Here is a 27,463-nt window from a genome sequence, read left to right on the forward strand (position 1 = left end):
GTGAGTGTGTGTGTGTGTGTGTGTGTGAGAGAGAGTGAGTGAGTGAGTGAGTGTGTGTGTGTGTGTGTGTGTGAGAAAGAGAGAGAGCGAGGATAGGATCGTGAACTTGACGACGCTCCCTAAGTTCGGTGTTGGGTGGTGAGTTTGCAGACGCTCCCCGCCAGGTGGGAGTTCCTCCAGGACCTCGGCGCTGATGCAAAGAAGCAGGAGCATCCGCGCCGGACCACAGGACCGGACCGGACCGGAGCGGAGCGCTCAGCGAACTGCCGCGCAGGTAGGGCTCCTCTTCTTTCTTCCCTCCGCACTCCACGAGCACAGCCCACGCGCCCTCGAGAAGAAAAGAAGCCTGGCGCTCGCCGCGGGCGAACTTCTCGTCCTCGTCACCTTCGGCTTCGCCCGAGCGGGTACGCGAAAGGAGCGGCAGTGCGTCGGTTGGGCGCGCGCGCTGCAGCGCGAGCCGCGAGGCGGCAGACGAGACGGCGGACGCGCGCCGCGGCCGCGACTCCGCGTCCCCGGCGGCGGCGTGGAAAACGCGGCGTTCCCCGTCGCCGGATTCCCTCAGACGGAATTGTTGCCGTTGTTATTATTGCAAATATTATTATTATTATTGCTGCTCTTCGAGAGCAACTCGGTCTGTTGCAGACGGACGGAGCGACTCCGCCCATGGGGGTCGCGCGCAGAGGCTCCGAACGGCGCGCTCTTCTTCGTTCACCGTCGGCGTCGCATCTTCTTTCTCCCTCCTTCAAACTTACTACTAAATTACAAATACTTTCGCCTTCTTTTCCAGCGCACGTTGAAATGGTACAAATTATATCAGCATAAATATGGCTAATCCGATGGAGTAGATGCAGAACAATATATAATAAAATAAGTCCGCCGACTCGACTGTCTCCACGTATCGACAAGCCGTTTGTTACTTCGCAGGATAAATTTCCCAGTGGACAATATTTCACATACAAACACATCCAATTCTCATAATATAAACACAGTATTTCGTTTTTTTTTTAAAAAATTATTGTTAGGCAAAAATTCAGCTCCTGGAAAGTATCTTTATTATTAAATGCTTAGTTGGAAAATAAGCCTATAAATAAAACCAGAAAATGTTTTAAATGCTTCTTACGTAGAAACAAGGTAAAAAAAAAAAAAAAAGTAGCGAAAGGCCAGTCAATGTGTATTGCAAAAACAGTTTTTATACAAAGTAAAAAAATATATATATATTTCACTTATTAAACACCACATATGAAAATGATACCTTCTTGCAATATGAGACTACAAATCTTGTTCTGTCAACAGAAACAGGTTTTGTTTAGACATAGCTAGGTAGTTTGTTGAGTTTGATATTTATGAATATGTACAGTATCCCAGGCCGAGCATTGGTTTCAGAATGCAGCCTTGACAAGTAAAAACGGAGATGTATTTCTTCTGCATCTTGAGGGGATTCCAAGCTTTCGAGCAAATTAACTCTGGAGCTTTTGAAATATGTCTTCTCGAAGCAACGCGTTCAACTTTTCCTGTTCAAATGTTATGTATTTGTTGGCTCATACATTTTTTTTTTTAATTATCTTACTTTGTATGCCTGCCATCAAAATTAATATTCCCATTTGACAAACATCATTTAGAATAGGTGGTTTATGTATATTACACATTTAAGGGAGCGAGTGGTCACTTTTATTTTGTTTGTCAAAAAATATAGTAGTTTTTTATGATGTTCACAGTTCTCCTTGTAGGAGTTGAAGCCCGTTTTTTGTTTGACAACATGCTTTTAGCATAATATTTCCTACCTTCCAGTTTGGATTAAGAAGCCCGGCACCATCGGTCTTCTCTACCATGTCCTTCCTTACATCCCATGGCCCCTACCGAAGTGTTCTGCAGTGCATTGTGGGAAAAGCAAGACTCTCGTGAGGACTTCTCACATAAATGTCAAGGAAATGCGAGTACCAAGGACAAGTCATCGAAAGACAGTTTAGTTTCATTGCTCATGCTCTCATTGCTGTGATTGTCAGAGAGGAATCTCTGCCAAGAAAATGAATATTTTATCAGGCTTTTGGCTTTGATTGAAATGCGATACTGCATCGCATTGTGCAGAAACACCGCTCCGTGCTTTTCTCCCGGTCCTGTAAAAAATTAATTGGTCGTAAGATCAAGGGGTTGACATGGCTCTTTGGCTCTGCTGGAATTTTAGTCGGTGTCTGGTGCACCTGGTGCCGCGTGGCTGCGAGCTCCAGGTTGCAGAGCGGCAACCTGCAATGGAAGGGATCGCTTCTGATCAATAGTCTCATGTCCCCACATGCTAAGAAGGGAGGGGTTTTTTGACAGCCTGATGTTGCCTGGACTGTTTGCTTGCCTCTCTTTCAGTGGCTATTGGACCGGTCCTAAAACATACCTGAAGGCGATGTGCCGCCAGCACCCGACCCAATAAATTACTTTAACGAAAAGTGAACTGCGTGACGAACTGCCAAGGGACAGCGTGCTGTGCGGAGCCCTTAATTTGAACCCCATGCAGCTATTTCTATCATCATGTCAGAAATTACTCAGATGGTATCATGCAGTAACAGAAATTTCCCCACAAGAAATGCATTTTAGAACTTGCGGTGATCACGTTACATCCGATGGCAAAATATTTTGCCTTCGCTTTTAAAAAAAACCATTATATTCTGCTGATGGGAAGTGAAGCGGTTCCCAGTAGGTGGTGGGCTAATGGTTTTCCTAGAAGGGACATGTTACGTAAATATCCTTTACTGGAAATGTTTTAATACCCCCCTACAGTTTCATGCTAGCAACTGGCAGCAAAGCAGTTACTAGCGTTTTAAGGGTCTGTGCTTTATTTATTTCTAATAGCATTATTGGTTATGATCACAAGGACCACAACTAGCAGTTTGCCCCCTCGTTACATCCTTTCAGCTGATGCACCCCTTGGTGATGTTTTTTTTTTTTTTTTTTTTACACAATCTACACAATGTGAGGAGGTGCCCTCCTCTGACAAAGACCTCTAATCTGGGTGCAGGAGTCATTTTGAAACCTTTTGTCCATACTTGTCTGAAATCAGTCAGAATCTTTGTTTAGGGAAGAGTGTAAAAGTACACGTGCAGCATCAGTCGCGTACCCATGAGAGAACTGACTCGGGTTTTAGAACCCTGGCTCGCCGCTTTTGTCTTGACCCCTAGAATAAAACACCCGGGACGTGCCGATAAACCAAAATATAGCGGTTTCTGTACGCCGCAGCCTGAATATTTAATATGCGTACGAGGATTTTGGATCCAGAAGGATCAGCATAATGATGCTGTGAAAAACCAGGACTAAACATTTCAAGGAGAACTTCATCTGCCAAGCCACGTGACTATAGTGAGGGAATTGTGTAATTAACAGGCTTTAACTGAGGGCTGGGAGGGGATGGGAGCACTAACCTCATGGTGTCTCAGGTACTGCAGGAGTTTGGTTCGAGCATCGTGTCCCTGCGGGGCCTTTGGGGCACTGCTAGCAGATTCACCTCTCCCCCCCCCCCCCATCATTTTGCAGTAGGACCCATCATCAAGCCTCTTCACCGCTGGGGTGACAGTGAGGGACTCCAGGTTTATCTATGTGTGAGCTCTCCAATCTCAGCAGGTCACTCCCTGGGTTGCTGATCCCTCAAGGTCCACTTCACTCCTGGTGGGGTTAACCCATGGAAAGTGAAGGATCCGCGCTGGGTTTACACAGGACGGTCCTACAGGGAGCAGAAGCTCAAACCATTTTTCTCGCACCTGACTTGAGCCAGGATCTACATCCAGGCGCTGGAGTTTTGGTGGTTTCCGGAACTTCGGGGCGAAGCTTTTCCTTTCTGTAAGCATTCACGCCCTTTGAGAGATTTTAATTATGGCTGTTGCCTGCTTCGCATTAATGATCGAAATCAGTGCGTTCTTATAACATCCTTTGACTGGTGCTCGTGTGGTTTCTATGGACAGGGCACTTGGAATGTGCTGCTTGGCCCTTTGTCCCCAGAAGGAGAGGATCCATGGCTCAGAATTATACAAGTTTAATTAGCTTCATGGGTGATTCCCTTTTTCCACAGGTTTTATACTCTAGAAAGTGAAATAAACCAAAAGAAAACTTCTCCCTTTGACCCCCAGCTACTGTCTTTCCACTTAAGGCTCGGTTACCTCCGATTATTGAGCGGAGCTCCCTGGAGAACGTGCCAGGCAAAGGCAGCGCTGCACAGTGGCACATGAAGACAAATGGGTTTAATTTAGATACATCCACCTTTCTAAATGGCACAGGGCTTTGTGCTTCCCTTGAACCACGAACGGCTTTCCAGCCACTAAAGAACGAGATTAAACGCGGACACGGAAGTCGCTTTCCATAGGCAGCATGGCATGCAATGCACTTTCAAACTTTTTTTTTTAAAAAAAAAACTTAACTTTATCCATAGCGACCTAGGTGGCCCATACGGTATCCAGCAGGTACACTATGGATGTTACCGGAACATTCCCATTGCACAGTGCAAGTTCCGTCGGGCTTCATTCTCACCCCCTGCCGTCGTAGCCTTGAGCAGGTCCTTACCCTGATTTGCTTCAGTAAAAATGACACGGCTATATAAATGAGTAGGTCGCTGTAAATAGCTGAACGCCGTAAGTCATTTGGAGAAACGCGTCCCCTAAATGAACCAACGTAAGTGTTGCGGTGATGTTTCCGCGATCCAGCGCTGTTTACCTTGCATTTCAGCTCCTTCTCCACCACTCTGTGTACCGTTCACAGTCGCAGTTCTTTACAGCGCGTCGCTGTCGGAGCTTTGCTGCGTTCAAAGTGTCTGTGATCGCATGTCTTTTGGTGAATGGAGCAATTTGCTCTTTGGGCAACTTGAACTGAACGTTTTAACAAAACGCTACCGCGGACGGTTGTTTAGATGCGGAGATTTTCCCATCGGTTCCGTGTGTTTAACCGCTGTTTACGCTTTATGTGAATTGAAGCCCCTATAGGATGTTGTGGAGGAAGGTGGCATGTGAGTGGGTGGTAATGACTATTTTCGCTGTGGATAACTAGAGCTTCTTCTGCGCCGTCCCTAGAAAAGAGCTGCCGGGTGGCCTTTGTGCTGAGGGTAACTGGGAAGCACGGGTCCGCTGCCCGGACGATTCGTTCTTGACCGAACGGTGCATCTGCCTAGTACCGTGGAGCCCAAGAGGGCCATCGGGTGGGGGTGGGGGCACAGCTGCTCAAATCAGTTCTCCCCCAGGGAAAGCTGTGTCTACTGAGTACTCTTGATGCTCGCTGGGATGGATTTGGGAACCGGGATGCTTTGGAAACTCCTCTTCCCCTTCACGCCCGGAAACGATGGATGAGCATTCGGGGAAGCTCCCGCAACCGTGCTTTGCTTCATTAGCTGTAGGAAAATACAGATAAAGAGCACAAACAAACTCAATTATGAAACTTGAAGGGGACATTGGTTCACATCCTTGCTCTCGTACATGGTGGTTACATTAACGTTAATTTATTTAGCCGATGCTTTTTCTCCAAAGCGACTTACATCAGTCTACTTAGTTATTGATATATTTATACAGCTGGGTAATTTGAACTGGAGCAATTTGAGGTAAGTGCCTAGCTCAAGGGTGCTACAGCAGGAGGTGGGATTTGAACTCACAACCTTCAGATTCAAAGGTGGCAGGTCTTTCTTAATTATAGCAACAGCAACTGGGTCACGGTGACAAAGGTAATAACATAGAATAAATCTGGGCACAGCCGCAACAGGTATAAATCAAAGGTTGCAAATTAGTGTTTCTCAGAAGCGATCAACTGTCATCGTCCAAGTCTGCTTTCAGAAAGAGTATGTAGCCGTGAATTGTCATTAATATCAATTTATACATTTTTCTCATAGAATAAAATTCATTGCTAGGCTCCTCCATGTATAAAGAAACATGGAGTATAGATAGCAACTACAAAGTACTAAGTTTAAAGAAAAATCTGACACAGGAAAGATTGAAATGGGGTCATGAACAAAGAAGGCAGCAGCTCCAATTACTACGCCACCTGCTGCCCAAACGGAGCGGTTAAAGATCAAGTTTGACATCTTGCAAAGCACCTTGCGCTCGAGCCGCGGCGTGTGGCGATTGTACCGAACTGCTTAAGCGAAATAAAGATTCGGATCCCTTTCAATGCATAAAAGGGAAATATTCCGAGTTGAGCCGTGCCAAGTGATCGTAGCGTATTTCCGGTTTGGAGGCTGATTGCTACTGCTGTTGTATCAGCTAGAGGAGAGGCAATGCGGGGTTCATTGTGCCTACACAAACGGATGGGATTCCCTTCCCTGAGTGACTAATGTGTCCAGAAAAGAAATTCAGCCCCATGCCAGCTGTCCTTGTTCAAACTGGTAAACCACACATCAGTGATACCTTAATAATGTTAATATAATATCGTTGTTTCTATCCATCCGGGTCCTTTGTACGTCCAAGTCCGCTTAATTCGTAGGGGATCCGAATGTCCTGCATCCCGCGCGCTCGGCAAACCCATCTTGGATCCCGTTCTCTGGGGCCGAACCTTTAATTTTTTTTAAAACAGCCTTAATGAGAATTTCACTTTTGCTGTCCTTTTGTAATCTCGAACTTTAAGGGATGGGAACAGTGCAGGAGTCCTGGCTGTGCAGGGAATAAAAACCAATAATATGTAGAATAGAAGAAACGCATGCAGTGTATGGATACATTTATATTTAGCTGGTCTCTAAAGCGACTTACAATGTTAAGGTACTTACACTTATTTACTCATTTATACAGCTGGGTAATTTTACTGGAGCAATTTAGCATAAGTACCTTGCTGGAGGGGGGATTTGAACCTGCGACCTTTGGGTCCAAATGCAGCAGCTCCAGCACCGCCACTGTACGCAAGAGGGTACGAAAAACAGCTGTATTAACCGCTCTGTTGTGCGCAGATGGGTGAGGAATAAGGGTGTTTTTTCCATCCAGGAACACATGTACAGTGATTTTGTCCGGGACGTATTTTATTGGAGTGAGTTGCACTTTTATCTCTTTTTTCTTTTTCCAAGCAGTTTGGGCCAAGTTACTTTGTCACTGGTAATGCTGCTGAGGCCCTTCTGGGATGGGAACTGGCAGTGTTTACCGTTAGAGGTTTGAGCTGCTGCCGCTAAGCCCAAAGGACCTGGGCTCAAATCCCATCTTCTGCTGTAGAACCCTTGAGCAAGGCACTTACCCTAAATTTCTCCACTAAAAATGATCCAGCTGTATAAATGGGTAAATAATTGTAGGCTGTGTCCAAGTGAGAGCCTCCGCTGAATGTTGTCACATACGTCCCCGCCACTGGCTCAGATGCTGTCCAAGCTCCAAGTGCCCTTTGGGGGAAATTTCTCCATTTTTGGGGGTACCAGTAATTTTGAAGAAAAAAACAGAACTACTCAATAAAACAGTTTGTTTGAAAAAAATAGTTAAAATAAATGTCTGGCTTCCCCATACGTTTAAGCCGCAAAATATTGCCCACTGCATATGTTGTTGCTTTTATATATTGATTTTTGCTCATTTTCAGGAAAGGTGCCAATAATTCTGGCGTTGACTGTGTTTCCATGTGTGTGCATATTGTGTGTACCATGATTAATATTGTGGTCAGTATGCGTTTAAACCTTCATTTAGACAAAGACATTGAGCTGTGTTTTAAAGTGTGTCACAGACTCAACAAGGACATAGCGACCGCAGTGCTATCCCAGCAATCTCTTACTTGTGGAAGCTGACAGCAGATCCCGTTCTCAACGAGGACGAAGTTTTTCGGAACAGACGTTGAGCCAAAAAAAGCGACGTTTCGCTGTTCTTGCATATTTCCCACATCACATCTGACTCGATCCCCTGTTTGGAGATGCGATGTAGACTGAATGAGTGAGAGCGGTTGCATCCGGTCTCCTCGTGGTCAGTGCTGTGGAGTCGGAAGCAATTATTGGGTTACTGGAGTCGGTAAAATGTACCGACTCTGACTAAATGTACCGTATATGTCGACATATGCTGTAAGCCGACCCCCCAGAATTAGAGATGTAATATAGGTTTCGGGCTACATTCGCCGGATAAGTTGACCCCCAAAATAACGTGCAACTTTTGGGAAGGGCTGTAGAGTTGGCGTCATGGAGTCGGAAGCAATCATTGGGTTACTGGAGTTGGAGTCGTTAAAAAGTACTGACTCTGGCTAAATGTACCGTATATGCTGATATATGTCAACCCCCCCAGAAGTTAGAGGTGTAATATAGGTTCAGGGCTGCGTTCGCTGGATAAGTCGACCCCCAAAATAATGTACAACTTTTGGACGGTGCTGTAAAGCTGGAGTCAGAAGCAGTTATTGGGTTACTGGAGTCGGTAAAAATGTGCCGATTCCAACTAAATGTACCGTATATGCCGGCGTATAAGTCGATCCCCCCAGAAATGAAAGGTGTAGTATAGGTTTAGGGCTATATCCCCCAAAATAACGTGCAACTTTTGGGCAGTGCTGTAGAGTTGGAGTCATGGAGTCGGAAGCGATCGTTGGGTTGCTGGAGTCGGAGTCGAAGGTTTTGGTCATGGCCATCGACAGACAGATCAGTGCAAAAGCCCTCACAGCTGCCAGACCTGCTCCTTCCGTTCCTGTCCTTCACGCAACTGTAAACGGGCCCCTCGGCAGGTACTCCTCCGTTAGAGAGGCCCGGAAGCTTCTACGCTGTGTGGGAGGGGTTTCACGGGCTGCTGAGATGTTCCTGTATCGGGTAACCGCTGAGTGGCTTCGCTAAGTTTCTCCGTGTCGTACAATTAGCTCGACGTTAGTGATCTTAGGGCTCGGCAGCTATCCGAAAAATGCGCTTACGGGTGTTTTTCACCTCTCCGGTAAAACTGAATTTCACAAGAAGACTTAATTTCTTCAGAATTGGTGTTCAGTCTTGAGGTTCTTGCCGAGAGAATTACGCTGCTGGTTTTGATCGTCATATTCTTGTTTCGCTCTGTTCATTTGAGCCTGTTTTCTGGTTGTTTTTCTTGGGGGTTTTTTTTTTTTTGGTGATATTATGAATCCCAAGTGTTGAGTCTGCAGAAAGTGTGGACTCTGCTGAATATTCTCTTACTACACAAAATACATGTTTAATTCTACGTCTGTTTAATGACATTAACAAATCCTGTGACCTTGCAATGTGCGGTGGCCTGGGTGCGAGGGGGTCGCTATGATCTCTGCTCGCTTATGGGCTCCGGAGATACAGAGGTCCCGAATGTTGGGCAGAGTACTTGGAGATCTTTCCAGGTCAGTAAGAGGGTGTGAAAGTCAGTATGTCAGAGTGAAGTGTCAGTGTTATCACGGGGGGTGCTTTCAGGGTCAGGGTTCAGAATCTCGTCGTCTTCTCATCTCTTCCATCCCACTTCCTTGAGCCAACAGATCTGGCTTTTGGAGGTGGGCCAGTATTCCCTGATGCCCGAGAGGCGGGTGGAGCAGATGGCGCCCCCACCCTGCGGGCACGGCTGCATCGGCGGCTCCCCGGGAACCTCTCACCACGTGTGCAGATGGAGGGGCTGTTCTTTGCGTGCGGGTCAACTGAGGCTCAGGACTAAAGTTCGCTTGTGTTCTAAAGTGTTTTGGATGTCATGATGTTGTCGGTCCGTGGCCATGGCAACGTTAGTCGCATCATATTGCGTTGCAGCTGGTCTGAGAGAGCTATGGCATTGCTGGCCACTTAGAATATTTACATTTATTGATTTGGCAGACGCTTTTCTCCAAAGCAACGTACATCTCGGAGAAAATGCAAGCTGTACATTACATTAGGAGAAGGAGACATAGTTGCAGACGTGCGATTCTTAAGTAAACCTCGATTGTTACTTTGCACTTTATGCACCGACGTTCATCGCTCGAGTAGGTTAATAAAACTCAGGATAGATGAATCTTGATCACCTTCCTACATTTTTTTTTTTTTTTTTTTTAAAAAAAAAAAAAGGTACACAGACATTCACATACAGTACAGGAGTAACAGCTGTGTAAAGGCCTATCTGGGGATGATCATAAAGTTACGGTGCATGAACATATACACCGTACGTGAGCTGGAGAGAGCTTGGGTGAAATAGGTCCAGGAAAAGTGAGTTTTCAGACCCTTCTTGATTGTAGACAGTTTCAGCAGTTCTGAGTGAGAGGGGGAGGTCATTCCACCACGACGGAGCCAGAACAGAGAACCTCTGTGCTTTACCTTTTGTGCGCGGGGCCATCAAGCAAGCAGAAGTAGACGAGTGAAGGGGTCTAGTTGGGGTGTAGCGGTTGATCAAGACCTGTAAATAGCTGGGAGCAGGTTCTATTGATGCATTTGTAGACAATAACCAGGGTCTTGAATTTGATCCTGGCATCTATAGGAAGCCAGTGCAGAGAAATGAGTAGAGGAGATACATGGGAACGCTTTGGCAAGCCAAACAACTCGGGCAGCAGCATTCTGTAGAAGCTGCAGAGGTTTGATTGCAGTAGCAGGAAGGCCACACGGGAGAGAGTTGCAGTAGTCCAGACGGGACGTCACCATGGCCTGGACGAGTAGTTGGGCAGAGTCAGTAGTGAGATAGGGACGGATCCCACGAGTATTATGCAGGTTGTACCTGCAGGACCGGGTTGTGGCTTCGATGTGCTGAGAGAAAGATGGACTTGAGTCAGTCGTCACTCCCAGACTCTTGGCCAAGGAGGTAGGCAAGATGAGTGAGTTGTCTAGTTTCGTAGGGAGATCATGACAGGAGGACAGGCCAGCTGGGAGGTGTAGGATCTGTTTTGGGAAGGTTGAGCTGTAGGTGTTGATCACCGACGGGCAGCCAGCAATGCGCGTGGAAATGTCTGACGCTCCAGGTGGAAAGGAAAGGAAGAGCTGGGTATCATTTAAATGTATTCATTTAGCTGATACTTTTCTCCAAAAGCATCTTACAATGTTTTACCCCTTTATATAGCTGGGTAATTTTTACCGGGTAGGCCTACAGCACAAGTACCTTGCACGGCGGTGCTACAGTAGGAGGTGGGATTCAAGCCTAGATCCTTCCAGGCTAAGGGAGGAGATTTGGACCAGTGTTCCACCGTTGACCACTGTGCTACTGCTCGACTCAAAAGTGTGCTAGACACAATTTATGGCTTAATTTTTCAATGCACTCTGGACCCTGAGGCCTCTGTCGTATACCGTAGAGACAGGTGACAGATGGTGAGGTGGCGAAGCTGTGCGGCGCAGCCACGTCTGAGGGAGCCCAGGGTCTTCTGCCCTCGGGTTGCTGCCTGGTTGCATAGAATGTTCTAGAGTTGCCATCAAAAGGTTGTCGCACGATGATCAATAATTAAAAGGTACCGAAACAGCAGCTGGGTGCGCTGGAAGGTTTCCGTCCGTGCTCTAAATAACAGGGCTCAACTGGCGAGCCTTGAAATTCTCGAACCTTTGCGGGGATCGCGGGAGAAACGCGCTCTTAGTCATGTCTGACACCGTTTCTCCTTGTATGCGGGTCTAATTGCTGGGCTCTTCCCGCGCTAATATAAGAAGTCGCACCGTGTTATTAAACCTTTTAACGAGAAGAACGTGGGGGAGTCGCGCATATTTATAGGCCCTCCGCTTCACAGACGAAGTGGCCGGGTGCGCGTCAGCCCACGTTCGGAGCCGAATTGTGTTTGCAGGTACCTTTTATTCGTTTTGCGGACGCTTTCCTCCGAAGCGAGAGGCAGCGATCGATAACCAGTATTTAGCGGACTCCGTAAAAGATGACTTGGAGGGCTACGCCAAACACCCTACGCTCATTGACCCATCTGTACAGCAGGGTGATTTAGAGTCGCAGCCCCCAACATCTGCTCCAGAGCTGTAGAACTACCTCTATGAGAGTAAGGATGTAAGCACATGATTTGGGGGGGGGGGGCATGTAAAAACGTGGTATGCTCTGTGAATGATCGTTGAGCGTTAAGTATCGTGATGGCGAAGCTCCTGAGATTCCTTTCCAAAGCTCCTCGATTGCGGCGCCGCAGACACGGCCATCCAGTCAGTTCGAACGCACCTTATTTACGGCCCGTGTCTCCCGTGCTCAGTCCCCCCCCCCGGTGCCACCTGTCCGCCGAGGTGCCTATTGAGCCCGTGTCTCGAATCCGACCGACGGCTACAGCGACCAGGAACTGCGCTATCGATTTTTTTTTTTTTTTTTTTTTTTTTGTTTACTCAAGCATGCTGTTCTGTTGTCACTGGAAGGTAAACAAAGCAGGCATTAATACGTAGCAGGTAGCCTTGCGGCGAAGGGCTTTGGTCCGCCTCGCTGCCGTGGATATCGAGGTGCGGACGGGAGCAGGCGGCACGGCGGCCGCGAGGCCGTACGGGGACAGAGCCTTCGTTTGCGCTGTAAGGGCGGTAAGCCGCGATGGATCCGCGCAGCTGTTGCGGGGATGAGTCCGCAGAGATACCCCCTCGGTGCGAGTCGTGCTCCTAAAGAGGAGGCATCTTGGACGGCGCGGATGTTTATCCGCTCGGGAGGGGTCTTTCGGAACAGGCCCTCCGCCTCGTCCCTTCCTCCTTTCCTTCCCGCGTGTTCCTTCGAGGGCGGGAAGCTCGCCTCCCGTTCCCAAACCCGTCGCGGCGTGGGCGTTTCAGTCGGCGGCACGGCTCCCTGCGGTCGCCCAGCGCGGTTTCGTAACCGGTCATCGTTCGAACAGCCTCCCGGTTATTGCGGTAATTCTCGCAGGGTTCGCGGCGGCCTGTCAGTTGTACGCTTCGCTGTTTTAGTGCAGGATTTGGAACGCTTTTCCTATTTCCGTTTGCTGCTCGTTCCAGTTGTTTATATGGATGTTTTTTTAAAAAAAAAAAAAAGGTTAATTATGGGCAAAAAATATGTTTGCAGAAATCAAGCGGAGTGGCAGTACAGCCATCTTAATTTACCTAGTTCGCGGATAAGTCCGCTTGTATTGTTTTGGAGAGGCCCGTAATTACTTTTTTTATATTTATTCATTTAGCGGAAGCGTTTCTCCAAAGTAACTTACAATGTTAACGTTAATGATCACAAGATTACAATTATTTACCCATTTATACAGCGGGGTCTTTTTTTTTTTTTTTTTTTTTTTTTTTTTAACCGAACCAATTTAACATTGGAAGGGACTTTGGAGAAAAGTGTCGGCTAAATGAACGAACGTGATGTTACGTGCCAGAGGGCAAACGGGAGCAGAAGTTGCAGCGTGCAACGTCCCCGTGTCCGCTCTGGACCACTTATTGTCCTCTGCTGGAGAATACAGAAAGTTTTTCAAAAAAAAAAAAAAAAAACCCAAAACGATGAAGGAACGCTGGCGTTTACCACTGGGGTTAGTCTTGCTGTGATCACCAGATCCAGGGGTTGGTTGCCCCTTGGATTGACCTCATCGGTAGACAGTTGACCTCGGGGCTCTACTCCTGCTCTGTCCTGCTGCTGCTGCTGCTCCGGCGGTTGCGTTCCCCGTGACCTAGAAGGCGGATCAAGTAACGTTCTTTACTCTTTAGTGCTGCGGGGCGGAGTGCCCCCTCCCGTCTTCCTTCGCCCGTCTCATTCGCCCCGATATCGAGGCAGCGGGACAGCTCCCGGCGCCGAAGCCTTTTCTCCTCGCCCCACGTCACGCTAAACGGAAACGTCGGCTGCTGCCCAGATACTCGTCATTTGGAAAGATCTCTATTTAGATGTCCCCGACAGCCCAAGGTATTGGATAAATTTCCAAAAAAACGAACGGCCTCACCTTCCCGTAGCGGTTAGTTTCACGAGCGCTGCCGTTACCTCGGTAGTTTGGGGGGTACGCGGTACACCCCCGTATCGGGGTTTCTCCATCTGCCTTTTAAAGTTTGCGGGCGTACGGAACGGCCCCTGCGGCCAGGGCGGATCCGCGGTCTAGATCCCTGGCCGCTTCCGTTTCTTTGGTGGCGTATGGATCCAGAGAGGCGAGGTCTGCCGGGGGGACCGGCCAACTTTTGGGCTTTTCACAGAGGCCAAACAGACAGGCTTGGTGTGTAGGGGAGGGCGGTTTGGCAGATGGAGCTGAAGCTGAGGTGTACATATTTGCATAGCAAGGACGGACAGCAGACTGGCCGGCGCCTTGACACCTGCTGCCGGTGGAGCTGCTTAACTCACTGTGTGTGTGTGTGTGTGTGTGTGTGTGTGTGTGTGTGTGTGTGTGTGTGTGGGGCTGCGAGAACCATTCTGTCTGTTCTGCTTTTTAGTAAAAGGAGATCATTTCAGCCTTGAGTCTGTAAACGCAGGAACAGCATCCTCCCGTTCATGTGAATCAGCTTCGGTGGCAGTGGGGTGATGAGTCCAGCAGGATGGGATGTTCTTGCACAGTTGCTGAGTCATGGAAGCTGAAGGGTGAAATTCCCTGTGTGTGAGTGACAGAGAGAGTGTGTGTGTGTGTGTGTGTGTTCCAGTGGTGTATGGATGAGTGACCCAGTGTAAGTAGTGTATCTAGCAGTGTAAATCACCGCGGTGAATAAGGTGTGTGGGCTCATAACACTACAGAGAGTTCATTGGAAGTCACTCTGGAGAAAAGTGTCTGCTAGATAAATGTAAATCTAGAAATGCAGCACTGACATCAGGAGACCCAGCCTGCTGCCCCCCCCCCTCCCCCCGGCCACTCGTCATTTCTCTGGCGCCCTTTTAGCTCCAGCTCCGGAGAGGACTGGTGCCCAGTGCTACCAGTGACATTATGACTACAAATCTAGGCAAGGAGAAAGTCCAGATTTACTAACAGCTTTTCAGTCTTCACATTCACTCTAGACTGACTGCACTCCGATCAGCTAACGGTACCTGGTATACCACGGTATGACAGGAGCAGAGCTCGGTGTATTGGCCAAGAAAAAATACCGAAGCGAAGGTACTTTTTACTTCATGTGCTTTTCTCAGCTACCTGAGGAAATATAATCGGGGAAAAGAAACTCAGCTCAACAAGCTGTTCGGGTGTCAAATTACCCGGATTCACTTTCTGTTGTTTTAAATTTGCTGTTTTTATTATTTGCCTACCAGGTCCGAACAGCAACAGTACCGAGACATTTGGTGTGCTGAGAAAACTGAAGTGAATACAGAATAAAAGTGTCAAAGTCCCTGGAGCAGCTTTAGATTTAAAGCAAACCTTATATTTAAAACACCGCTGAGATTTCTGCATAAATATCCTGTCAAGATGTACCAGAGTTAGGGTAAATTCCGTGAATGGACCTTAAGCATAACTCTTATTAAAATGGCACTATTTCTATTTAAGGGAAGAAAAATAAACTTTACCAAGCGAGTCACGCAGTTTTGAGAGCAGATATGAATTTCTTGCCGTAATGCAACAGCATTTTTTTTGAATGTTGAAACCTTTAAATTACGTTGTCATTGCAAGTAGCAGATTTAACTCCTATAATTTTACTGTAAAATAATGGCATAAACCTGGTGATACAAACTGACATATTAAGAGACTGCTGGTAGCGTAGTTATTAGAGCTGCTGCCTTTGGACCCGAAGGTTGCGGGTTTGAATCTCACCTCCCATTGCAGTACCCTTGAACAAGGTACTTAACCTAATCTGCTCCAGTAAAAAAAAAAAAAAAACCCAGCTGTACAAATGGGTAAAAAACTATAGGCAGATCAACATTTTAAGTCATGTTGGAGAAAAGCATCAGATACATAAATAAATGTAGGCATAATAGCCACCAGGGGCGCAGTGGGTTGGACCGGGTCCTGCTTTCCCGCTTGGATTGCCTTGTGATGGACTGGCGTCCCTTCCTGGGTGCGTGTCCCCTCCCCCTCCAGCCTTACGGTCTGTGTTGCCGGGTTAGGTTCCATCTCCCCGCGACCCTGTATGGGACAAGCGGCTTCAGATGGTGTGTGTGTGGGGTAGCCACCCAAACAAAGAAGTGACCCAGCGAAGCAGAAACGAAAGAAAGCGGAATATCAAAGCAGAGGAAAGAAAGTAAATCTGAGCAGGAACCCCAGCAGTCCCAACCCCAAATCCACTTCCGAGGTACGATGAGACGTGCAGGTGCCAGGTGGAGACTGCTTCAACCTACTCCTACAGCGAACTATCCCCAGCTGCACCCTCACAGTAAGCAAAATAAAAAGTAAATAGGGGAACACCCTATAATAAGTTCAAAAAAATGCTTGAAAGTTCAATAAAAGTGAAAGAAGTTCAGATATATCAGATGGTACTAAACTGTCGGCAAAGCACTTGGGGAATGATGCGGACGTGGTCCAGGTAGGATGAGCGAACCGCAGGGCACGTTTACGCTGCGCCGAGGCTGCGCACGCAGCGCTGAACCGATGTCGTCCTCGAAGGGTCTCGGCACGGTGTGGATGAACGTAAGCAATTCTGTGCGATCTAGTTCCGTGCGAGGTGAAAAATGCTTAAAAAATACTCTGTATTTAATAGCGGAGACTTGGCCTTTGTCACAGATCCTTAGAAAACATGAAAATCCTGGCGTCAAACATTGGTGGAAATCAGGACGTGGCTTTTTTCCACACGTCTCCTAAGAAACTGGAACTTGTTGTTATAAAGGTTTCAGGGTGACGTCAGTTAGAAGGTATAGAAATGAAGGAAACTATATAATTCACTCATTTTGTTATGCTCGCTCACACACACACACACACACACACACACACACACACACACACGCTGTCTGAACCACTTGTCCCATACGGGATCGCGGGGAGCCGGAGCCTAACCCGGGGCGTAAGGCCGGAGGGGGAGGGGACACACCCAGGACGGGACGCCAGTCCGTCGCAGGGCACCCCAAGCGGGACTCGAACCCCAGACCCACCAGAGAGCAGGACCCGGTCCAACCCACTGCGCTGTACCTTTTATTTTATTTCGTTCATTTCTTTCTTGTCTGGCAGCAGATAAATGAATTCTATAACCTACAGTTTTTTTTTTTTTTCCCGCTACATGATGGAATTTGAGCTTTTCTCTGCACTGATTTTCACGTACATTGTTTCTGAACTACAGGGATTTCAGACTACAGTTTTAACACTTGTGTTAAAGGGCATGTTGTCTCATTTTAGACAGCAGGTTATGCCATAAGGTCAAGCTTCTTTCTGTATTCGTGGCACACACCCCCCCCCCCCCCCCCCCCCCCCCCCCGTCATAGTATGATGTCCTTATTTACATTATACATTACATTTATTCATTTAGCAGATACTTTTGTTCAAAGCGATGTATTTTCTATGAGATGTACAATCTTTACATTATTCATGCATTAGCAGGAAGGAATGGATGCTGATGCGTGATTCTAAAATAATTTGTTAGTTACATTCCACCATATGAATTAATGTACTTCACACAAGTATTTGCATGAAATTTTATACAGCTATATCGACGATTCCTAATCACCTTCCTAATTAATTTTTTTTTTAACACTTACATTACAGGAGTAGCTGTGTGAAGGTTTATCCATTGTTCAGCAGGTATGATCTCAAAGTTATAGTGCGTGAACATTTATTTACATGTTACGTGAACTTAGATCATTGGCGAAGTGAGTCTGGAAGAGGTGAGTTTTAAGACCCTTTTTAAATGTGGACAGAGATTCAGCAGTTCCGAGTGAGAGGGGGAGGTCGTTCCGCCACATCGGAGCCAGAACCGAAAACCTTCGTGCTTTTGCTTTTGGACCTTTCTGTGCATGGGACCACCAAACAGGCAGAGGTGGAGGAGCGTAGCAGTCCGGTTGGGGTGTAACAGATGACCTTTATGCCCAGGTATTGTCCTTTAGCTGTCTGGCTATATGTCATCCTTCCTGACAGCATGCCAGCCAAATGATTTGGTGATGTAATTTATTTTGTCTGCGTTTGCAGAAGGAAGGTTGATTATTTTCAAGTTCATCTCTTGACTCATGGTGAAGAAACTCTCGCTCGCGGTGCCTGGTGCCTGTAAACATGTTGTAATGACCTGGGATCAAGCGGAATGTGTGTGCAAGGGAGTAGCGAGGGACTGATGACATATTGCCTGGAAAGTTCTGCTCGAAAGATATCATGCATAAAATGTCTTTGTAAACTTCTCAATGTTCATGATTTTGAGTGGCATTGCTAGGTAAGCCGCCACAATTAATTCTCGCCTTAAGCTAAGAATCTCTCACTCGTCTTGGGCGGGGTTGCGGAGCTCCGGTCTTTACTGGAAACATGGGGCGCGAAGTTACGCAGGCTATACCCTGGACAGGATTCCATTCCATGGGAAAGTTGCAACGCACATGAACGATCACGCATTCGCCGGAAGAACGTGTCCTGGGACTGCGAGGCACCAAAGAGCCACCCGTACAACGGCTTGTCCTGATAGTGCTGGAAGACAAACTTCTGCGTTCGTTCCAAATGTCTCGTTGTTTCCAGCGCTGCTCGGAAAGGTCTCTTTAAAGCAGTCTCTTAACAAGTTGCTTCGCTCATGTTTATTCATGGGCAACGAGGCCTTGGAGGTGTTTCGATTCCAAATGACTGGTGTTCGCAACACTTGTAAGCATATCAATGATGAATGGAATGGTAAGTAGACAACCGTACCAGTCTCGCTGCTGATAAATATGGATAAGGTGACATCTCGACGAGATCTTCGGCGTGCCCCTACGGGGGACAGGTGTTTAATTGAAAGTGTATTGTTAGATCTAGCAGTTCCCGCCATCCCTCCGAGGCCTCTGGTGAGGCTGCTAGCAGACAGGGGTTCATATCACCAGACTAAAACCTGGAGTGTGTGTCTCAAAGTGCAGCCCTGGCCAAACACACACCTGTGTTTTCGCAGTCTGGGCTGTCCTTGTCCAAGTGGTTCTGCTCTTGCTTTCAGACTGTTTACCGTCACACTTGTGGCTTTACCTCACTGGCCATAAATACACGGTCGAGTCGCATTATTATGACCGCCAGCTAATATCCAGAGTAACCGCCGTGTGCAGCACGGACAGCAGCTAGACGGGCTGGGAGTGACTCAATAAGGTGCCGGTAGGTTGTCACAGGTATCTGGAGCCATGATGACCGCAGTGAGCAGTGCATCCACAGCTGCTGGAGGTTGCGTGGCGGAGGATCCATAGAGCGAACGCGACGATCGAGGTGGTCCCACAGATGCTCAATTGGGTTCAAGTCTGGGGAATTAGGGGGCCAGGGAAGTACTTGGAAGTCTTCGTCGTGCTCTTCCAACCGCTGTCGGACATTTCAGAAATACTGCCACCCTTGGCCCGAAAGCCGATAATCATCCCTTTTTGCAACTCTGCTAAATCGCCCCTTTTACCCACGACAGCAACGAGTGATTTGTGGGCAGACGGCCTATCGCATGCCTTATACCCACCAAGCCAGCTTCATGGGCTACGCGCTGCCGACGTCAAATGCAGGAGGTGGTCATAATAATGTGACTCGACCGTGTAGTTGTTTCGACTTCGGCGTGTTGAATCTGAGACGACGGAAGCGAGAACTTCGGCCCGCGAGGATCGGAGCTGTACGTCCCTACATTCAGATATGCTGAGCAGCTGAGGTGTGCTCAGAGGTGTTCTTGCCAAATGGCTTGGTTCGTGACGTTTAAGACGCGCGGACGCCGGTCGTCCGGAAAACGTGAAGGTGGAGGAACGTGCGTTTGCGTTAGGGTTAGGGTTGCTCGGACGGTCAGCAAACGCTGTTCGAGTGATTTGGAACTTTCAGTAGTGAAATGCAGGCCCTTTTATCCGCCGAGGGAGTTTCCCGCCGTATTTCTCCCGGCCACAGGCCACGGTAGCGCTCGGGATTCTGCACGACGCCATAAACGCGCAAGAAATCGCACATCCGGACGCTGTGTTTATCGTCGCAGGCGACTTTAACCACTGTACTTTACGAAATGTACTCCCTACATATAACCAACATGTTAATTTCCCTGCAAGGGAGAAAAACAAATTGGACCAGGTGTACAGTAACGTGAAGGGCACGTACAAGGCTGCACCCCGCCCCGAATTCGGACAGTCCGATCACATCTCGGGAAAACCGTAAAAGTGCGGTCTGAAGAATCTGATGAACGGGGGCGTAGCTACGTGGTGGCCGTGGGTGGCCAAGGCCGCCCCTGACTGAAGCTCGGCCACCCTTGTTGCGCAAAGCACTCTGACCACGTTGACAGGTGACTTTTTTCGCCGCTCAAACTCGTATGACGCACATGGTGTGCGGCGCTATTGGGCTGAAGAGCTGCGAACCGTCCCAACGGCACAAACCTCTGTGTGTAGGAGGGGTGAGTAGAGCGGCAAAATTCAATTTCGGTACAAAGTCCAGCGCAAGCGAGCAACGCAAGAGGATACGCTGTTCGGGAGAGTAAAATCAGTGTTGTTTACCTACATTTCATTTCGTGAGAGTTTGTAGTCGAGGTACTGCGATGTTAGCTTACCGTTAATATCGCGTAATTTAGCTAACGTTAGCTAAAGTTACTGCAACGGCTAGCTAGCTAATTTTTAAAAATTACGTTACATCATGATACGCTTACATTGTCAGTCTTGTCACTGTTTTTTGTAAGTAGCTATTCACTTTAAGAAGCGTTTCTTGATAGGTGTGTTTGTCTAAACTGTAGAGAGCGTGAAAAGGAAAGCAGGGGAAGATGGGAAAATACATTCCTTTTTTTTTTCCCCACAAAAGAGGACTAGTAGCAGTAAAACTGAAAATGACAAAGAGGCAGGAAAACGAATGCTACAGAGACGGATGAAGAAGCAGGGGAAACGTGTGCTGCTAAGACGGACGAAGAGGGAGCAGAGATACAGTCCGAGAGGGAGCTTGCGGAGAAGCTCTACAGACACAACACACATCAGACCAGAATCGGAGATGAGCAGAAACACTCATGTAGTCAGTCGTTGCCCAGGGATGTAGGTTACATAAGTTGTATCTGTAAACATAAAAAAAAAAAAATTTCCGATGCCCAATTTGCGTCATTAGCATCTAAATATACAAATAATGTAGAATAAGGATTGTATCAAATGATATTATAATGTTTTTACAGACATTTCTAAGTACTGTCACTAATTTCTTGTGTACATTTGTAATAAATTCTGTACTATTTATAGAATTTCTGTCTGTAGAATTTGCTTTTGGTACAGCATGCCATAATCAGTTATTTTTTTATTTTTTTTTTTTTTTTGGCCACCCCAATGAAATCACTGGGTCTTACCTGGCCACCCCTGGAAAAAGTTCTGGCTACGCCCCTGCTGATGATGTGCTTCAGGACTGGTTTGACTGCATTGATCGGGAGGTGTCTTAAAATGCTGCCATGCGCGAGAACTGTACTGTTGACCTTGATGACTACACGTCGGCAGTAACCAGTTACATTGGCACCTGCGTCGAGAACATTGCGCTCACCAAATAAGATCCGGACATACCTCAACCAAAAGCCGTGGATAAACTGTTGAGTTCGATCCATGTTGCGTGTCCGTTCTACTGCATTCGTCTCAGGCAATGCCAGCGACTACAAGAAGGACAGGTATGATCTTCGAAGAGCCATTAGGGCTGCCAAGAGGGAATACAGACTGAGACTGGAGTGTCATTACACTACGGCTGACACCCGGCACACGTGGCAGGGATTACAGAATATCGCAGACTATCGGGGCAGAAGCAGGTGTGAGATCACTGACAGCCGCATCACACCTAACAAACTCAACGAATTCTTTGCCCGTTTCGAGGTTCTCAACAACGAACCACTGGGTATTAAACTGACTGGTGGGAACACACAGAACCCACCATTCATGGTCACATCTGCAGTTGTGGCAAGACTTTTGGGAAAACAAACTCACGGAACTCAGCCGGCCCAGACAACATCCCTGGACAGGTACTTAGAACCTGCTCATCGGTGTTAGCTGATGTCTTTACGGATATATTCAATTTGTCCCTTGCATAAGCCTCAATTCCCACCTGCTTAAAGAGGACCACTATCCTGCCGCTGCCAAAAAACAATAAAGTATCCTGCCTCAATGACTACCGACCCGTTGCATTGACTCCAATAGTGATGAAGTGCTTCGAGAGAATCGTCATGAGGTACATCCAGACCATCGCTCCAGATGCTCTGGACCCTCTCCAGTTCGCATACAGACGGAAGAGATCCACAGAGGACGCCATCAGTACAACAATACACACTGCCCTCACCCACCTGGAAAACAAGGACAGGTATGTGCGAATGCTGTTTATTGATTATAGCTCAACGTTCAACACAGTGATACCTTCGAAGCTCATCAACAAGCTTCACAATCTTGGTGTGCCACCCACCCTCTGCAACTAGGTTCTGGACTTTCTAATGGGCAGACCCCAGTCCGTTAGAATTGGGAACCACACATCCAGGTCAATAACCATAAACACAGGAACTCCACAGGGCTGCGTGCTGAGCCCCATGTTCTACGCACTCTTCACCTATGATTGTGTGGCCTCCCAGAACACCAGCATCATCAAATTTGCCGATGATACGACGGTCATTGGACTGATAACGGGAGGAGATGAGTCTGCATACAGGAGGGAAGTAGCTGACTTAGTGAAGTGGTGCCACGACAACAATCTCTCCCTCAATGTCAACAAAACAAAGGAGTTGATAGTCGATCCACGGTGAAGGAGGGAGCAACACTCATCGCTGCATATTGGTGAGACAGTGGTGGAGAGAGTGAGCAGCTTCAGATTCCTGGGTGTTCATATTACTGAAGATCTCACAACACTACACATCTGGTCAAGAAATCACGTCAGCATCTACACTTCTTGAGAAGGCTGAGGAAATTTGGCATGCCAAGCCGAATCCTCAGAAGCTTCTATAGGTGTGCAATCGAGAGCATCCTCACCAGGTCTATCACAGTGTGGTTTGGAAGCTGCGCAGTACAGGATCATAAGGCGCTACAGCGAGTGGTGAAAGCTGCTCAAACCATCTCTGGAACGTCCTTACCACCACTGGAGAGCCACTGCTCTACCAGGCCAGAACCATCAGGAGAGCCACTAACATCAAGGACAATAGTCATCCCCAGCACAGCCTTTTCATACCTTTACCATCAGGCAGACGCTACAGGAGTGTTAAAGCCAGAACTTCAAGGCTGAAATACAGTTTTTACCCACAGGCCATCAGGCTTGTGAATGACACCCATCCACTGCCTCTCCACCCATCACGGCAGACACAGATTACCCACTCAGCCTGAGAGATGTGAACTACCCCATCCTTCCCACACACACACAAACACAACGCCAATAACAGAGACCACAGACTACCTCCGCATACCTTGCGCACACAAACACACACCCCCTTTCAACTGTGAATAGACCCAATCTACCTCTGCAGGACTTTGCACATGTACATCTTCCATGTTTACATTGCACACTGCACACTTTATATATGCATATACCTTAATTTCTTGGATTTTTGCACCAATAGTAATTTTGTAAATTTGTGATTTACACCTTGTGTTTTCTTTCCTTATGTCCTTATAATTTTTGTCATAGGCTGCTGAGAGGATTCACAGAGTAAGAATTTAATTCTATGGTGTAACGAACTGTTTACTGTACACATAACAAACTCTTGAATCTTTAAGGGTTGAAAGTTCTGCTAGAATGAATTTCTTTTCTTCATGGAATCTTTTGGCTCCTTAGGCGACATATAGTTCTGATATAAAGCTTTTAGCTTGTAGTTTCTTCATGATCTGTGGACTTGCATGAACTCCTGAGGCTTATTACCATTATATATGAGTGTGGTTTGGGGTTTATCCCTGCTGCCTCACTGTACAGTTTGTGTGTTACTGGGTGGTGCGAGGGAACGTGGGTTCGATCCCAGCTCGGTCTGCGAGGGGCTTGCATGTTCTCCCCGTGTCCGTGTGGGATTCCTCCCACAGTCCAAGAACGTGCAGTTTGGGTCATTCGGTGATGCTGAATGTGTGAATGTGCGATGGACTGGCGTCCTGTCCAGGGTGTATCCCCCACCCCAGCCTTGCACCCAATGCTTCTGAGATAAGCTCCGGTTGACTGTGACCCTGCTCAGGACAAGCGGTTACTGAAGATGAATGGATGGGTGGATGGATGTGTTTGGGTTTTTACTATGATTGTTAGGAAATCTGACTGGATGCAGTGAGTGCTACACAAATTTCACATGTGTTGCATCCCATAGGTGTCTCCTTCAAGTCCAGACCTGGGTTCTGCAAAACAGATTGAGGTAGAGAGAAAGATTCATGTATATTTGTGTTTTTCCACCTGTAAGTCCAACTGGGATTTAATCAGCTGGTATATAGACTCTTCTGTGGGTTAGCGTGTTCAGGTCTCTCGCACGTAGAGTTTTCAAACATTGGAGTGGGAGGGAATCCTGGTCTCTTCTGTTCTCAGTTCTCCTGCTGTTCTCCAGCTTTGTTTATCTTCCCACAACCTTTAAAAGCTTATGCTTTCTGCAAAGGTTTTTTTTTTTTTTTTTTTTTTTTTTGTCGGAGCTCAGCAACTGCGGATCATCAAGCTTGGCCTCGGTTTTATCACGGATGGCACTTTCCATTCCTCATGCACCTGGAGGAGAAATGCACACAACAGATGTGTTCCACCTGCCTTCTCCACAAGACTTGTAACAGAAGTCCTTCCCGACTCCCGCAGTCTGCCGGTTCTCCAAATTACCCTCTAGGCCTTCCTACCATATTATCTAGGATGCCCTGAAGTGTCAGAAAGGAGTGTAATACTTGTAAGTTCTGAGTCATAGGTTCGCTCACGGCTATCGGATGCGTCACGGCACCCAGGAGTCCTTACTTGATGCTATTAGAAGTCTCCATCACCTCTTTCCCAGGGAACTAGCGATAGGCAGGACTAGTCCATAACAGTGTGCAACCTGCAGGAAGACATCCAGTTGACAGGACTCGATCCGTATATTAAGACCATATGCACACATCAGTGATGATAAGCAAGTTCTTTTCGGTGTCCTCAGTCGGTCACATGAGCACACTCTAAGAGCAGTTTTAGATTCACCAGTTCACCAAACATGTCTCTGGACTGGGGGAATACCACAGCACTTGAAGGAAACCCACTCAAAGAGGGAATGCGGACTCAACGGTTGGAGCCAGTTTCGATCCCAGGTCCACGCCCTCCACCCAGGAGCAGTGAAAAGTCAGCACTACATGCTTTACCACCGTGCTGCACTCAGCTCACAGTTCATTGCTGTGAAAATTACTCTGACTTCAGCACAATGTTGCAAGCCATTAGGTGAATAAAATACAGCTTTGCAGGGTAGGGTGGCGGGGGTGGGGTTTCTTGGAGCTGTTGCCTGTGGCAACGAGGCTGATGAGCCAGATGCATTTCGCATTGTCCAAGGCACCCTTGGGGGAAAGGGGTCTGTTCACAGGAAAGACTCCAACACATCGTTGCATACACTGATGGAAAAATAATGGAAGGTCTTCAGCTGCCAAATACAGATCATAGACTCAACCATAATTATATATTAAATGTACATGCTGTGGAAGTAGTCTGCAGTCTCCTTAAAAGTTTATCAACATTAGTGATGAAATCAACAATTGCTGACATACAGCATACATAGTTATTGTATGTGGCATTCATCCTTATTGCGTGTATACAGACGGTCCCCAAGTTAGGAATTGCAGACTTACGATTTTTCGACTTTGCGATAGCGATACGCATTCAGCAGAAACCATACTTTTGAATTTTTCTTTCTTTCCTGGCCAAGCATTATGGGGTACGATACTGTCTCGTGATGCTGGGCAGTGGCAGTGATCAGCATCTCCCAATCTGCCACGCGGTCACTAGTGCATAAAACTGATACTCTACAGTGTTCTGTGTTTCAAGCGTTTTTTTGGATACCCCCCCGTATCTACGTTGTGTTTTGTGCGTCCATCATGTCTACTAAACCTCCATCTGTGTCTCCTGCTACTGGCAAGAAGAAGAGGTGGAAGGCAGTTACTCTTGAGGAGAAACTCAAGATAATTGCCCAGCATGAAGGCAGCCAGCCCATAATGGCCATTGCACGTGAGCTTCGACTTCCGCAGTCGATGATCTCGACGATCTTAAAGGTTAAGAAGCGATGATGTTTGTTAGGTTAGCTGTATTAAATGTATTTTCCACTTACGATGGGTTTATCGGAATGTGACCCAATCGTGAGTCGGGGACTGTCTGTATATAAGGTTAAAAATCCTCACCACTGCATGATCTGTAGCTCGTACTGTATTTTCTTGTGTTCTCAAGAACAATAATGCATCTTAGGTAATTTGTGTTATTATAATTAATATTATTATCATTCACTTTTGTTAAACGCTTATCTGGGTCAGGAAAGTCCAGCAGTCCACAGCCTATTGTGGAGTCACTGGGCGCTAGGCTAGAAGGGGTACTCCTTGAACATGACACCAGTCCATTGCAGGATAGCCATACACACATACTACAAGCTATTTAGCATCACCAATTCACACTGCATGTATTTGGTCTCTAGGAGGAAACCCACGCAAACACAATGAGAACATACAGACTGAGCTGGATTCGAAAGATCATCAAGCCCCACTATTCAGCTTCAGTCAGGCGTTGACGCCACTTGGAAGTGAAGGCTTCAAGGTTATAGTGCGTGCGTGCGTGCGTGCAAGACCAAGAAAATACGCCGTTATGAAGAGTGGAGGAGGGATCTATCTGTTTAGCATCTCGGTGGCAGTTAATCATATGCTCACTGAGCACTTTATTAGTAACACCTGTATACCTGCTTATTCATGCAATTACCTAATCAGCCAATTATGTGGCAGCAGGGTAATGTATAAAATCGTGCATATGCAGATCAGGAACTTCAGTTAATGTTCACATCAAACACCAGAATGGGGAAAAATGTGATCTCAGTGACTGACCGTGGAATGATGGAGCCAGACGGGCTGGACTGAGTATTTCTGTAACTGCTGATCTTCTGGGATTTTCTTCCATAGCGGTCACTAGAATTTACTCTGAATGCTGTGGAAAAACAAAAAACATCCAGTGAGCTGCAATTCTGCAGACAGAAACACCTTGTTGATGAGAAAGGTCAGAGGAGAATGGCCAGGCTGGTTCGAGCTGACAGGAAGGCTACAGTAACTCGGATAACAGAAAAGCATCTCAGAATGCACAACACGTTGAACCTTGAGATGGATGGGCTACAACAGCAGAAGACCACATCGGGTTCCACTCCTGTCAGCCATGAACAGAAAGCTGAGGCTGCAGTGGGCACAGGTGCGGCAAAACTGGACAGTTGAAGACTGGAACAACGAGGCCTGGTCTCATGAGTCTCAATTTCTGCTGAGGCACACAGGTGGTAAGGTCAGAAATTGACATCAGCAACATGAGTCTATGGACCCAAGCTGCGTTATGTCAACAGTCCAGGCTGGTGGTGGTGGTGTAATGTTGCGGGGAATGTTTGATTGGCACACTTTGGACCCATTAATACCAGTCACTCGTCACTTCACTGCCACAGCCTGAGTATTATTGCATCCCTTTATGGCCACAATTTACCCATCTTGTAATCGCTACTTCTAGCATGATAATGTTCAATGTTCTTCAGTGGCCTTCCCAGTCACCAGATCTGAATCCAATAGAACACCTTTAGGATGTATGAGAAGGGGAGATTAACAGTATAAATTTGCAGCTAACAAAACTGCAGAAATTGCGTGATGCAATC

General features: G+C 47.2%; 1 protein-coding gene across 3 annotated transcripts in view; it reads left to right on the forward strand.

Moving 5' to 3' along the window:
- Positions 1–54: 54 nt before the first annotated feature.
- The window catches only part of tmem63c (transmembrane protein 63C), a 66,535-nt gene continuing 39,126 nt past the window's right edge, over positions 55–27,463 (forward strand). For all 3 annotated transcript variants that reach the window (XM_018764236.2, XM_018764237.2, XM_018764238.2), the window contains exon 1: positions 55–274. The gene's annotated coding sequence lies outside the window, so the exon portion shown is untranslated. The remainder of the gene's footprint in view (positions 275–27,463) is intronic.

Source organism: Scleropages formosus, chromosome 15 (assembly GCF_900964775.1).
Source record: "Scleropages formosus chromosome 15, fSclFor1.1, whole genome shotgun sequence".
NCBI classification, from domain to species: Eukaryota; Metazoa; Chordata; class Actinopteri; order Osteoglossiformes; family Osteoglossidae; genus Scleropages; species Scleropages formosus.